Raw genomic sequence first — 12,094 nt, 5'->3', positions numbered from 1 at the left:
AAACGATAACAATGTTTATTTTGAAACACTGTGAGAAATCTAAGTGACTTCTGAACCAGTGAACTATTTTTATAACTGCTCTATAGCAGCTACTGCACACAAAAGATGACAGGTGCTAAGGTTTTATTTATATCATCTAGCATTTACCATATGTGCATATATGAAAATATTTAGAAGGAAAAGGTGCTTTGGAAAGAGTAAGTTCAGAGCAATACTGTGATATGTGACTCCCCAAACAACTCCCAGCTGCAGACATTCTGCAGTGGACTATCATTATATCTTCTGGGAGGAAAGGGAACATTACACAGAATATGGTACTGGAGGTGAAGCAGAAACTAATGAGTTGTTAATTTATCTGTCAGCTGCACTGCACTGAAAGTGTCTTTCCTCCTCCTCCCTTTCTCGCCCTTAACATAGCCTGATAATTATCAGGTCATTTTACCATCTGTGCCTGCAATGATATTTTGATTGACCTCCTTCAAATTTGGATGCCTCAATAACTTGAAACTGTATATAATTACATATAGTGTACTTCAGAGCTTTACGCAACTTGGATACTGAAAAATGCTGAAAAGACTGGAAAACATGAATGGTAAAAAATACTGGTATTACAGGATTCTGTCATTCCAGTTCTGAAATGTTAAAAAGACAGGGAATAAGCCTAGATCCTGTGAAATATGCCAGAAAAGAGAACAGGGGAGGAAAACAAGAAGCCCCCCAAAAGCACAGCTAATGCAAACGTCCTTCTGTCTTACAAACAGACAGCACTACAAGGAGACACCACCACCTATCTGTCATCAACTTGTTAAAAAAATATCTGGATGCACAAGCTCTGCCATGAGAGGAAATGGTTTCCATTGCGAGACAGAGAAGAGTCAGTGACCCACCGGCACCACCAGCCCTGCCTGCCCCTGCCTCCCCCACACTCTCCACAGCCCAGGGCCCCATGCCAGCCCCTGCCCCAGTGACACCACAGCAAGGCCGGTCTCCAGCTCTCCACAGCCCTGCCCGGCCATGGGCCCCACCAAGCCAGGCCCACCCATGGGCCAGCATCCTGGCCTGGGTCTGTCTTCATGCCCAGGGGGCTGCTCGATGCTGGGGCTGCCCTGCAGTGCCCTGTCACCCCAGGGAGCCCCTGATGCTCCCAGCCCTGGGACCTGCTGGCTTTTGCTGCTCTCTGATATCAAATTGATATTTGTTTTCTCCCTCTTGGTAGCTGAAGCAGTGAACACACGCACAGCTCTGCAGTTCAAATCAGAGGTGAGTGGTTCCACAAGCAGAAGAGACAACGTGGCAGAAGCTTTCAGGTATCAAAAGTTGCAGCATAATCATAAATATGAAAATACCATGCCAAAAAAAAATCTGAACCAAACCCCTCATATTTCTGATAAATTTGAATTTACAGTCATTGAGTTAATTTAACAAATATTGCACTGACTTAACAAGAGCTGACTTTATGTAATTTTGGTGCAGGAAGGAATTTCATCATAAGAATTTCATCATTTAGTCATCTGGTAGAAGTTGTGGGATCCAGAAATGTGAACTGAAAGATTAGAACATGCCTAAAAAGTTATCTGTAGGAATCTGCTATTTTGGCCCATCCCTTCAAAAAATTTAAAGGACAACCTATAAAACTGTTTCTAACTCTTTACTAAGAGAAAGGATTGTAGAAAGAAAGAAAAAATTGCTAAAGATGCTCATTAATATTTTCCTCTAGGGCAGACCGAGAGTTGTTCTCACCTGATATCCTCATTGTTAATGCTATTTCAGGCAGAGTTACAGTGCAGGAAGGACACAGGATATAGTTAAAGAACATTTTAGATTACATTTTAGCTTTTCCTCTTTGCTGTTGATGGGGAGAGTTACGTGAGTGTGACATCTAAGCTAAACCTTATAATATGTGATCTGATGCAGTATCTCTTTTTCTTCATTAGGTAAAGTACTTAAGCTTTGGTAATGAGTAGCAGGCAGTCTTCATCACTCATTGCTCTCTTAAACGTGGTGATTTTAGGCATAACAGCAAGCACCTGGGACACAGGAGTGTGAGTTTTTTTCACTTTATTTTTCCTTGGACTGATTAAACTTTCCTACATAAGCAAATGGCAGCCCCTTCCTCACCCCCTGCAAGTGTAAAAATGTACTTGTCCTTTGATAGGCTGCTTCACTGCTGGAGGAGCAAGAAAAAAAACTGAAAGAAATGTATTTAAAATAAAAATAAAGGTCAGCTGCTGTGTTACTGTCCACAAACATAAACACATGAAGACACTGAGCAGTAACAGCCAAGCAGAGTTGAAGATACCTTTACCCCTTAGGAGCCTGATAAACCATCTTTCACTCCTCTAAGTAGTCAGTCAGTGGATGGTAACTTGCTACCTCTGTAAGTGATGCCCTTCTCCGCTGTTCCTCAACACTGTCAAAAGTGTTTCACATAGCATTCTTCAATCTCTGTGTGACTGAAGAAGTGGGGTAATCCTTTACGACAGCACTTAACCCAGGTATACATGAAGCTTAAGTAAGTACAGTAGATAAGTTCTTCAGGTGAAAAAAACTCAACTCAGATTCAATTAACAATTCGATTATTCAATTATCAATTCAACTATCTTGCTAAACTTTAAAAGTTAGTAGTTTTTTGTTTGTTCGTTTATTTGTTTTCCCAGCCCAGCTGTTGTCCTGCTTTCCTGCCCACAACATGGATCTGACATACCAGATAAGCAATGAACATTTTTGAACCTGGGCTTCATAAAGTGAAAACTCTCCTTATTCTAAGACACCAAGTAAGAAGAACTGTGGGACTTTTTCCTTAGGAATGCATTACACTTTGCTGCCCTCTATTAGTGCAAAGCTTAGTTGTGAAGATCCATGTGAAGTGTCAGGGATAGTCTATTCAAGTAATGATGTCTTCATTAATATGGAAGTAATTTGGCAGAATCCCATTTTGCTTCCTGTGGTGCAGTGATCACTGGGGATAAAGAAGTGACTACAGTGGAGAACACTGTTGTTTCCACGAAAATGGAAACAAATCTGTATGTACTTTGATCAAATTTTGTCAAATTGGTTGATATATCTGATAGTCAGAATTAGACAATCTATTCACCATGGAAACTGTTTCCATAGCAAAAATCTCTTAGCTCAGAGACAGTTCTCTCTGGATTAAATCCAAGGATTCAGACTGACAATCTAGAGCTTTCTCTAACAGCTGGGTAGGTGAGTACTTAAGAGCAAATTGCCACACAGCTATCTGAAGGTTTTGCTATTCCACTGCTGGACTATATTCTTACCCTCCTGAGCAAGAGACGGTGCCATGATGTTCCACACATCTTTGATGTTCAAAATGCCATGAGGTGGTTTAGAAGCAGTTGCACATTCTGTCAATATTCTCAGTTACCTGCCAGAAATACAGATAATTGATGACAACCCTCTCTACAACAGCTGTAATACAGTCTTCACCTGTAACACTTCAAAAAGGCCAGTTTGTCTACTTCAGACAAACTGCTTTGAACTCAGGTAGCAAGGGTGGAGAGAGTAAAAAGCATATAAGGGTGAGATCTTTCACATTAAATACACTGTTACCTGTTTGAAAGTTGATTAAGAAGGAATTGTGGGATCTTAAATACTTACAGATCAACATGTTAACAAAGCCCAGGAAGTGTTCTTTGAGAATAAATTATTTTGTGGCCTGAAGACACGATTAATTGATTTGTATTTCCCAGGAAACAGGACAGCACTGTCAAAAAGCCCATCCTGGTTCAGTAGTGAAATAGGCGTAGCAATTAAACAACAACAAAAAAGCAATACACAATAAGAAAAATGAGAAATACATAGCAAAGGATATACATTTTCTACACTTCATAAATTTTGAATTATAAGAGGACCTAAAGCCATCAGAAAAAAATTCATGTTTGGGAAGACTAAGAACAAAAGGATTTAAATCTATTGTGCACAGTGTAAATTTTAGCAGTGGCAAAGAGCCACTGCTTGATGGAAAAATTGTTAATAATAATGCAGACATAGCAGAAGTGGTCAACGGGAAAATCTGTACCTGTAAAGAAGCAACCTGATATCCTTATACCACACAAGAATCATGAAGTAATTTCAGCAGTAATCAAGGAGGAACATGAACAACAGCTAACAAGGGCCAAAAAAATTACTAATGGTGAGGGAAGCTGTATCCTGGCCCCTGATGATTTTATAAATACTGGATTTCTGAAAAGTTTCTGGAAAAGTCAAATGCTGTTCCACATTACATATTACAAAGGTAAAATGGCTGATCCAGGTAAGCACAAGCTTGTTGGTCTGACACAAATTCTAAAGAAGACAGAGGAGTGGTTTATACAGGGTGCATTTAGAAAAAAATTCTGAGGACTGGAGTGGAAGTCAGTATGGTTTGTGAAAAAACTGCATCATAAGATTTAAATCAATATGCTTGGCATTTGTTCACAAAGTATAAGCTACCCTCTGGCAGTTGAGTTGATTGCTGTATGGGTGCAATTTATTTAGACGTCTGAGAAGTACAGTACATGATTCCATATTGCCTGGTGTTCTGAATAGCACAAATAAAAAATAGCTCTATGCAATATCAATGAAGTGCGAATTCACAGTTTAAGAACTAGCTGACAGATAAATACAGAAAGTGGCGGTTATTAGGAAATGGTAATTAATAGGAACCATCCAAGCAGGGTTTCCATAGACATAAGTAAGTTTGATATAGGACTTCATTTGCAATTTGGAAGTAAATGTAAAGTCACTACTGGAGAGCATCTACTTATAATCAAATTCAACCAGTGCAATAAGCAGAGGAGCAATGAGTTACAGAGAATCATTTGGGTGATTTAAGTTCAGTATGACCCATTTTTCCTGTTTGTAGATGGATGATATTTCATAACATCTGAGACAAATATCTTGTATTTGATAGAACACACATTAAATGTGGAAGGGATCATCATCAGCTGAGCTGGTTTAGTAGGAAATTGGGACTACTCCAGTTACCACTGCCAGGGGGTGGTTGACCTCCCACTCACCCAGTACATATAAAATATCAAGATGAAAGCAAAAGTTATTAGATGTCAAAAGAAACCAAAACATATTTATGGGTATTTACCATCCCGTTGGGAGACAGTGGCTAGAATCCGGGGCCAGGAGTCAGAGGGACTTAGCTTTTTGACTAGACCTTGCTGCTAGCCTTCTGATGACTATGCATAAATTACATCATATTCCTCAGCTGAAGTTTCCCTGTCTAGAAAAGAGGTGTAATTATACCATTTTTAGAGAGCACTTATTGAAAAATGAAAAGTGTCAGCTAGTCTTACTGGCTCTGTATTATCTTAACTACAGCGTTGTGCGGTGGATGCAGCTAGTAACTGCTCTAAAGCATGTTTCATACTGACAAAATAAATAATGCAAAAGTGAGGCTGTCTTTTGGGGTCCTGTGTCCTTCCAAGAATTCAATGACATTCAAAGTTGTTAAACCCAAGGAATCAGTGTGACTGTGTATCACCACAGCTCACTGTGCTGTTTTTGCAGAGTAGCCCCATATAGCTGGGGAGACATACTCTGTCTTTCTAGCTAGTGCAGATCACTTGTGGCATGAGATAGGTAGATGCAGACCAAGCTTCAGGGTCTTTTTGGCCAGCTGACCAGGAACTACTTGCTCTGACCATCAAAAATTCTCAGTAAAAATGGCACATTGCCTTCCTTACAATCTCTTTCATATTAAAGGAGAGGAGGCACCTCTCCTGATTGTCCTGAGGTTCAATTGCCATCAACAGCAACATCTCTGGAGAAATCATAAAAATGGACAGAGCAAATCCTATCATTATTTGTTAAAAATAAGTCAATTAAAAAAAAAATCCCCCACACATAAGGCATGCCCAATATTTCTCATTCTCCAGCTTTCCTGCAGCACATCAGCCTCATGAGCTTGAAGGGCTGGAGGGGGCACTAACTATTTGCAAGGCCAGTGCTAAAGCAAGAGCTGCTGTAAGGAGCAAGTGTCACCTTGCAGCCCAAAGGGCCTGTCAGCTCTGCAGGAAGGCTGTTGTACCACTTCTGTCCCCCTCAGACAACATGACACTGTGTGACACATCACAAGGGATACTTGTAAGAATTGCATTAAGGACCCTCTTTGCACTGATAACGCTGAAGATTTCTGTCCAAAACTAGTGAAAGTTTAAGCCAGACACTGTGAAGAATAAACTTTCAGAGAGGAGAAAAGGGTGGGTCTGAACATATCTAAAGTGCCTACCAGAACCTCAGTCCCTCTAGTTCAGCTTCCTTCCTTTAACTGCATCAAGTAGCACTTTAGTAGAACATACAAAAAGACTCTACTTGGTGTGGAATAGTCGGTCTCTCCCATTAGGTTTCATCTTGATCTCTCTTTCTAACAAACACGGACACTGAGGTTTGAGGTTTCACAACTTTCTTACGTGTAATTTAGTTTCTGCATGCACCTTCGGCTTCTAATCACATCTGGGAAAACTCCACTGGGGTTTCAAATTTGTAGAATCAGTTCCACCATTTTTTTAACCCATGCTGAACTACATCTAATTACTGAGATTATATGTGTGTATTTGAACAGTAATTCTCCAATCAACATTTGAGCTTTAAAAACATAAACGTCTGTTGTGTTTTATTTCAGAATCTTTACTTTATCTTTCAATGTGATTCTATTACCCAATTTACAAAGCAGCAGGCATGTGTTTTTTAAACTGATTTATTGAGAAGGCTACTCTGACCCACTGGAAACAATTTACTTCAATCTCCTGCCATCTAGTGTCAGAAATAACACATTCGCACCTCCTACAGCTGACGCGTGCTCTTACAACTTTAAACTGTTCATGACAAAAGCTATAAAATATCGTGGAGTTAATTTTTTGTCAGTGTTCAGCACCATGGCATGATAAAAATAGGTGTACATATACATATTTGTATATAAAACAAATGAACTTTTCTGTATTTATTGAATCTGATGTATGCACTCAAATCTTGCTTTCAATCTTTGGGATCTGTTTGGCATTGAAACAAGGTGTGGGTTTGTACCTGAACATAGCATAGCTTAAGAAAACCCTATATGATTTATCAAGTAAGCATGCATATTTCTGTATTTATTTGTGGGGGTAATATGAAATACATTAACCGGTGGCTAGTGAAACATACTTTGCCAACTTCTTCACTGACTTTGTGGTATCTTGAGGCAGTCTGCTGTTGCAGCAGCCTGGGTGAAGGTTTTGGAAGACTTCTGCACCAGCCCATAGTAGACTGGCTCCCTCACTGCAAGATTGGGCTGACAGAAAGAAAGGGAGGCAAGTAGAACCTTCCCGAGGCACTTTGGTATGGCCAATGCTCCTTTTAGAGTGAGGTGAATCCTGCTAGAATTTCCCATCCCTGAGTCTATTCATTCATTCTACTTGTTCATCAATTTCCAGGTCTTCTAGTTTTCTAGTTATCTGTATCTTCTTCTTTTTCTTCCTCACTCTTTGCAGTGGTGTTTTTGTGGTTTTTTTTTTTGTGTGTTTGTGTGTATGTTTTTTGGTTTGGTGTTTTGTTTTGTTTTGTTTTCAGATTCCTTTCAAGTTTGTCTGTTACCCTAACTGCCTTTTCCAATTGCATCCTGAACTCTCACCCTTAGGTGATTTTGTTGCCTCAACACAGCAGTTTCTCGCTTTCTTTCATCTCCCCTCCCATTTAGTTCCCTCATATTCACAGAATCATAGAATCATTTTAGTTGCAAAAGACCCTCAAGATCATTGAGTCCAACCATAACCTAACTCTAGCACTAAACCACATCCCTAAGAACCTTTTCTATACGTCTTTTAAACACCTCCAGGGATGTTGACTCCACCACTTCCCCGGGCAGCCTGTTCCAATGCCTGACAACCCTTTCTGTGAAGAAATTTATCTTAATATCCAATCTGAACCTCCCCTGGTGCAACTTGAGGCCATTTCCTCTTGTCCTATCACTTGTTACTTGGGAGAAGAGACCAACACCCTCCATGCTACAACCTCCTTTCAAGTAGTTGCAGACAGCGATAAGGTCTCCCCTCAGCCTCCTTTTCTCCAGGCTAAACAGCCTCAGTTTCCTCAGCTGTTCCTCATCAGACTTGTGCTCCAGACCCCTCACCAGCTTCATTGTCCTTCTCTGAACTCTCTCCAGCACTTCAATGTCTTTATTGTAGTGAGGGGCCTAACACCAAATACAGGATTCGAGGTGGGGCCTCACCAGTGCTGGGTACAGGGGGACCATCACTTCTACTAGTCCTGCTGGCCACACTATTCCTCATACAAGCCAGGATGCTGTTGGCCTTTTTGGCCATACATTACATCTTAGTTCTCTTCACGTTCTTACCTTTTCCTCAAAAAATCTTTTTGTTCAGCAAATGTCTCTTGGAAAAAAAAAAATTGCCTGAATTTTCCTCATGTCAATTTGCCACATTCTAGCTGGTGGTCCAAAATTCTTCTGAAGGATGGATTACTTAGTGCAGGAAATAAGCAACCTGAGTGGTAATTTAAACACAAAATAAGTAGGCCAGGATAATTTTTCTTTTCTATCCTTACCTAAGGCTGAGGGAAGAATCATGATTAACAGAGGTGAAGATTACCTTTTCTTAATTATCTAGCTGTATTTTAATTAACATTTAATATAATGATATACACTAAGTAATACTAACATAATTTAATAGCATTTTTACCCATTGTTAAATGCAGATTTTTTGCAGGTATGCACACCTTGCTTTTCGTTATAAATTGAACAAGTGGGAAGATCTGAGGTTTAAAAAAATTTTGTGAATGTATTTGGGAAATAGGTGTACTGGAAAGTATGGTAACTCAAATTACCCTTTGATCTTAGCAAGTAAACATTAGGACTTACTGCTCTTACAATGTCATCTTTTATTGTCCTGTCTCAGTGATTACTGGCAATTCAACTGCCTTAAATCTGTTTTATTGGGGAGGAAGGGTTAGTTGTTCAATTGCAGGCTCCATCCAGATCCATAAACCTTTATGCAAGGAAGTTATTTATGGTAGATGGGTTTCAAGATAATACTTTGTAATGGAAAACAATGTGAAGAAAAAAATGTATGATTGATAATATTTTCCACTCTTTTCCTCCCCCAAACTTCTTTATTTTAATATTTGTTCATACAGTTGATAGTGCAATGCGTATTGATCTCTTCTGGGACCTGTTGTGCAAATAACACTGCAAGTACAGCAAAGAGAGTGAGATGGAACAACGATAAATTGTGCAAGGATTTACAGGATAGATTAAGAAACTGGTTGGGCAAAGTGTTGTCCATGGAGCCATCTGAACTATTTCCACTATAACTGTATGTAAAGTTACTGTCTGGTTCCAATCTTGAATGTCAAACCTTATGCTTTCGAAATACTCTTCTCCCACTGATATCTCTGGGAGTTACAGACTTGAGCCAGAATGAAACTATTAGCTGAAGCAGTTGATTTAGGTTAGTGGTAGTATGTCTAAGGAACACTAAAATCTCAATAGTATGATCATGATAGTCATAGCTGTGATAATGTGTCCAAACCCATCACTAATGGAACTGATAAATGACATTTAGCAGCAAAAAATTAATATCCTGAGTAAGTGTACACACAGGACAGTCAACTAGATTAATCTCCCTTCTCTTAAGAGTATTGCATAGGATCACGGGAAAATTTAGGTTGGGGAGAATTTCAGTAGTTTTCTAACCCAACCTCCTGCTCAAAAGGGCCATATATATGGTTTTATCCAGTCAGATCTTGAAAATCTCTACGAACAAATCCTGTGCTTCCCCTCTGGGCAACCTCTTTCACTGTCACTGTCCTCAAAGTGAAAAGTTTTTCTTTATGTGTCACCTGAACTTCTCTTGCTTCAATGTGCCTGTTGTTTCTTGTGCTCCCACCATGCACTGCTGTATTAGCCTGGCTCTGTCTTTTCAGTGATCTCATAGGTACGGGCAGGGGATTATTCAGTCTCCCCCAAAGATGTCTCTTCTCCAGGCCAAAGGTCCTGATCTCTCAGCCTCTTCTCACAGGAGTGCTCTAGCCCCCAAACATCTTGATGGCCCTTCATTGGATGTTCACTGGTTTAACTGATGTCTCTCCTGGATTGGGGCCCCCAAAGCAGACACAGTATTCTAGATGCCATCTAACAAGTGCCAAGCAGACTGGAATAGTATACTGGCTACACTGCTATTAAGGCAGCCCAGATTTCTCCTTCTTGTGTACTTGCTAGGCTTCGGATTGGCAGTCCTTTCAAATTTGCTGTCACTGTTTCACTCTTCTTTGAGCTCAAAGGGTCCAAGGTCAACACATGATATAACATTGACCTGAAAAATATATTTTAATTTTGTTGCAAGGTAGCCTGGCATAGTGGCGAGACAAAGTCGTGACAGACTCCCACAAATACAGTATTACTGCACTGATGAGCTCTTCTAATCCTAGCTATTTGGCAAATACCATGTCATTTACTTCCCTTAAAAATTTACTTAGATTAAGACTACATTTTAACACTTATGCCAGTCAGTAAGACTCTTGTAATGAGTAGGCAGATGTCAATGTGGTTTTGTGTCAAGGAAGGTGTGTGGGAAGGAAATTAGAGAATTAATAGAGCCCCAGATCTTCCCAACACTTGTGGTAGAAGGGATATATAACAGGCAAAGATCAACTACAAATTATTCCTTTCCCTTTAGCAAGGGGAAATTGGAGAAGTTTATGTCAGTTAAACCACAGTCTTTTCCAGGCTGCTGCTGGACAGCATATTTCATGTTCATCTCCTTTCTCAAGACTGTCTAAAGACAGACTAGGAGCAACACTGTAGGAAAAACAAGATCACCACTGATTGATACTTCTAGCCTGCGACTCTTTTAGATGCTTTTTATTCTCTACTTGCCACATAGCTATTCTTTCAATTGAGCTGCAAATGGATAAACACGTGTGTTCAAATAAAACTTGAAAATCATGATGGCTGTTGAAAATGAAAGCAGGATGAGCCTTCCCTTGGTATATTCCCTTGGTCTAGCAACAGGCAGACTGAACACTGATACCTTCTGCAAGTTCTAGCCAACTTGTTTACATAACCTAAAATTCACAGTGACCTACTAGTTATGTAGATAGAGTCTGGCATTTAGAAACAGGATAAATTTCTTGAAGAAATTCCATGGAAAATGAATTTTCTACATTGTCAGCTGCTGTAGGAATCTAAGAAGATGTGCTGAAGGGTGAGCAGCATCATGGTGCTTTTATACAGCATGGATATCATAAAATAGTTTGGGTTGGAAGGGATCTTCGAAGCTCATCTAGTCCTACAAGCACTTGCACACACACACAAAAAAAGTATTAAAATATTTTTTTAAATGTTGTAAGGCTTGGGAAATATATCTCAGATATTTACCATAATCACAATACCATGAATAATATACATGTCTAATTATGAAATAGCTACTGAGAAGTTTAATTAGCACATTTCACGTTAGTAGTGTAAAGCATTTTATTAATAATCTTTTATGGATCAATTTCTTTACATACATCTCAAACTGGTAATTTCTATTTTTTTTTTCCTCAAAATGTATGGGAATTTCTATGCTACAACTATGATAGTCTAAGAATAGTAGTTCTATTGGTAGAATATTGTTCTATTATTTGAGTCAACATATTGTAATGACTAAGCTATTGAAGTTTAATAAGAGGTTTATTGTGAATAAGTGAAAAGAGTGGAATAGCTGAAACCAGTAAGCTGTGACAAAGTTAAGGTGGGTGGGTGTGTGTCTCTGCAATAGGGGATCCCAACAGTGCCTGCAGTGTAATTGTGGAATTAGTGAGTGCAGGCAGGCAGTGCTTTTCCTTCCTCCTTTCCTTTGTTCCCCACCCAGACCTGAAGTTTACATAGTTATATACGTCATATGCCCATAACCAGACATCAGATCTTTTATTTATTCATTTATTTTTATATGGCAGTCATGTCAAAATAGGTGTTATCTTCTTCTCTAACTCTTGCCATTGCATTTCCCTGCAGATATGTTGGGCCGTCAGACTGAAATGGCAGTTGTCAGAGAGGCCTGGGGAAATAACGAAATCAGAGAGTTATCCAATACAATACAATTCCACT

The sequence above is a fragment of the Patagioenas fasciata genome, chromosome 2 (assembly GCF_037038585.1).
Source record: "Patagioenas fasciata isolate bPatFas1 chromosome 2, bPatFas1.hap1, whole genome shotgun sequence".
NCBI lineage: Eukaryota > Metazoa > Chordata > Aves > Columbiformes > Columbidae > Patagioenas > Patagioenas fasciata.
This window is presented reverse-complemented; position numbering follows the sequence as displayed.